At 40.1% G+C, this 3,762-nt stretch overlaps 1 pseudogene; it reads right to left on the minus strand.

Moving 5' to 3' along the window:
• Positions 1-1,822: 1,822 nt before the first annotated feature.
• LOC123250395 lies at positions 1,823-2,983 on the minus strand (annotated as a pseudogene).
• Between the last annotated feature and the right edge of the window lie 779 nt (positions 2,984-3,762).

Below are 3,762 nucleotides of genomic sequence, written 5' to 3' on the forward strand. Positions count from 1 at the left end.
TTCTAGAATTAATATATTTATCTGATGAAGGAATTTGAATACCCATAACTAGTGAGGAATAAACACTAGCTCCTTGTTATAAAATCTCTAGTTTTTAGTTGAGTCTTTGCTTATAGTTATAATGTGTTAGATTTGTAATAATAATTGGTACTGATTGGTGTTTTCTTTGATTTACTCATCTCTCTAGCTTCAGTTCCTGAATTGGGGCTTTGTGCCAATCTTTGCCCTCTGTTTCCTGAGTATGGTGGTTGGCACTGCCTGTCCTTATCCTGAGTTACCTGAGTTCTTGTGTCCATCTCTACCTCACAGGATCAGGCTGTCTTGGATCTTTGAGACCCAGCACTAAATCTTCAATGCCCTCTCTGGTGTTTCAGGAGAGCTTCAGGAGCCCCAGAGCGCCCCTGCCCTAGTCTGTGTTGGTTTGAATGCTGTGACATCATGCTGGTCAGCATTGCCATGGTTGTTGCTGTCTTCTGCTATTCCATGAGACTCCAAGCACCCTACCCTTGACCATTCTGACCACTCTGGGGCTTTCTCAGCCTGGCAGTTGGGTAGCAGAGTGGCTAGAGGGTTGGACCTCGAATAAAAAAAGACCTGAGTCCGGACTTTCAGGCTGTGTGATTCAGGGAAAATCATTCAACTTCTGTCAGTCTTAGTTTCTTCATCTGTAAAATGGTACCCTCCCCCCCAAAAACAAACAAACAAACAAAAAAACCTAGAGCTGTTGTGAGATTCCTAAAATTTCATTGCTCCAAAACAATATACTGTTTCCATACCCTTAGATCATTATTGCATTGGAACCAGCCATTGTCAGCCTATTTCCCTAGCTTGTTAGGTCCCAACCTATTGTCCATTCCTGTCTCCTACTCACCCTTCTGAACCCAGATAAAATATATAAGTTAACTCCAGTTTTTACCATAAGACCATCCATGTCATGGGAAGCTCAGAAAAAGAAGAGTTAGAAAAAACACAAAGATTGTCAGCTTGAGAACCCTTGGTTGCATGACGGGAATATCCCATGCTTTGGAAAAGTCAAGACTTAGGCACAATTCCCATTGATGAAACTGCTTAATAGGTGGTGGAAATATTCTACTACCTGGTGACCAAATTATATACCTAATTTCCTTGCCAAGTAATTAGATGATTTGGGGAGGAATCTTTGAAACAAGTTCGATGGGAAAAGGTCTCATTTCTTTTTTTTTTTTTTTTTTGAAGAGCTGAACAATTTTTATTGAAGAGAAACTCCTTTCTCAGAGTTGTTATGAAGCAAGTATTTTTAATAATTCAGAAGTACTATGAAAAATAAATCAAATTTTAATTAGATTAGCCCTGTCTGATAATTACTACCAAGGTCCCCACCACCCATAGCTTAGAAACATCAAATAAAGTTTTCAAATACACTGGAAATCACCCCCACCCCAAATATTTATTCATATATATTGTGTGATAGATATTCTGTAAGAATCAATCTGTGGTACAACCTGTGTGTCAGTTACCTGAGAGGTGGGATTCCAACAAGTCTTTCCTTTACTCCAACTCTAACACCCATTTCCCATCAATGATACCCTAAATGGAAATGTAAAAGGCAGGAGAGGGAGTAAGGCCAAATTTTACAGCTTATTTTCTATTGTAGATCACATTTGTTCCAGACATAGTTCAAGTAAGAAGACAATACAAGATTCCACTGAGTTTCTTAACTGCCCAAACAAAAACTGCTCTTTGCCCTGGTGAAGTAATACTTAACTTAACTAGTGAACAAGTAGAATAGAGCTTCAGGACCATCCTGAAACTCTCCTTCCTCTGCCCAGGCATCTATCTATTCCTAATACCATTCTATTGAGGGGTTAGGAGGGTAATGACTAAGGGCGTTCTCCCTCTCATCTGGCAAACAGTAACAGGAAAAGATGGGATGTTCTTGTTTTTCTTCAGATGTGCCATTCATGTCCAGTTGTGTAAAAGACAAATCCCTCTCATTAATGTAGTGAAGACTTCCAGAGGTATAAACAGCATACATCTGACCTGAGGAAATAAATATCTGTGAAAGTGATAGTCCTCTTTCGGTCATCAATAAATTCATTCGGATAATGACATTGCACCAGGCGAGATTCTTGAAATCTCAGAAATTTGGTTAATTCCATGCAATAAGAATGGCTCAGAAATGGTGTAAAAGGTTCTGGCTTTTGAAGCAACAGCGACTCACTCTTTCTCAGTGTGTTTCCTGCATCCTGGAGCAGTTCCCTATCTGGCATCTGAGACTTTTCTTCCAGTATTATGACCATTTCCCTTAGGCCATTCTTGTGTTGGTACAGTTGCAAGTTGCTCCTCATCTTTTTCTTTGTGTTTTGGACTTCTTGCCGGGCCTCATGCTCCTTCGAGTGCTCAGACATTTCATTCTCCTCCTCATCCAGTTCCACAAGACTGTGGACTTCTTCTTCATCACTCAGGAAGTCACTTAATTCTTTAAATTTTTCCTGAAACTTTTTTCTTAGCATCTCGACTTGTTGCCCATGTCCGAGGTACCTTCTTCTCCTCTAGTATCAACTTCTGAACATCTTTTAAAGTTTCACGTACAAGTTTCACATTCTCCTGGAGCTTTTTGCTGTAGTCCCCAGCAGCTGCTTCTATGGGTTGGATTGTGCAAACCTCATGTTTCTGAGATTGTGAACAGGATGCATAGAGTAAGGTCTTATATGTCTGAACCTGCAGGTGTCTGTCACACTTTTTGGGTCCCTCAGACCTCTGATGCAGGCTGCGGTGCAAAGTAGTTCTTCTTTTCCTTAAAGCTGCTTTAAAAAGCTCTTGATTGGGAGATTTTCCTGCATTCAGGGCAGGAGAAAGTCACAGAAGCTTGGCTGGAGCCACTGAAACACCACTGGCAAACTTTGTGTCCACCATCCACAGTCGCTGGGTCTGTGAGATGGACTTGACAAATGCTGCAAGTAAGTATATCCTGGAGTCTTTCCTTAATATTTTTAGAAGCCATGAATCTTTAGTAGTGCCTTTGGCTGCTTCCTTTGAAGAAATCAGGAGCCCGAGAAGTCGGTTGCGAGCAGGAATACCAAAAGGTCTCATTTCTAAGATACATAAGGGGTTAATTAAAATTTATATGGATAAAAGGGGGAGCAGCTAGAGATGAGAAGTCCTGGGTGCAAATCTGGTTTCAAACCCTTCCTAGCTGTATGACCCTGGGAAAGTCACTTAACTCTACTTGCCTAGTCCTTACTGCTCTTCTGCCTTGGAAACAATATTGATTCTCAGATGGAGAATCTGGAATATTAACAGGTGCAGAAATGCAAATTAAATAATGGCAAAGTTGACAAAAAAGGAAAATGGCAAATGCTAGAAGAGCTATGGGAAAATAGGCACATTAATGTACTATTAGCAGAGCTATGAGTCCACTTGTCATTCTGGAAAGCAGTTTAGAACAATACCCCAGAAGACTAAATGGTTCATGCCCTTTGAACCAGCAATGGCATTACTAGGCCCATGTTCCAAAGAGATCAAGGAAAGAGGAAAGAACTCTATATAAAAAAAAAATAATTATAGCAACTCTTTTTGTAGTGGCAAAAAACTGGAAACCAAGTGCCTATGAGGGAATGGTTGGACAGATTATGGTCTATAAATATAAATGGAATGTTGTTATGCCTTTAGAAATGACCAAAGGGCCAATTTCAGGGAATTCTGGGTTGATATATGACTTGAGGTAAATCAAAGAGAACAGAATTAGGTGAACAATTTATGCAATAATGACACTTTGCAAAG

This window comes from Gracilinanus agilis, chromosome 5 (assembly GCF_016433145.1).
Source record: "Gracilinanus agilis isolate LMUSP501 chromosome 5, AgileGrace, whole genome shotgun sequence".
Taxonomy (NCBI): Eukaryota; Metazoa; Chordata; class Mammalia; order Didelphimorphia; family Didelphidae; genus Gracilinanus; species Gracilinanus agilis.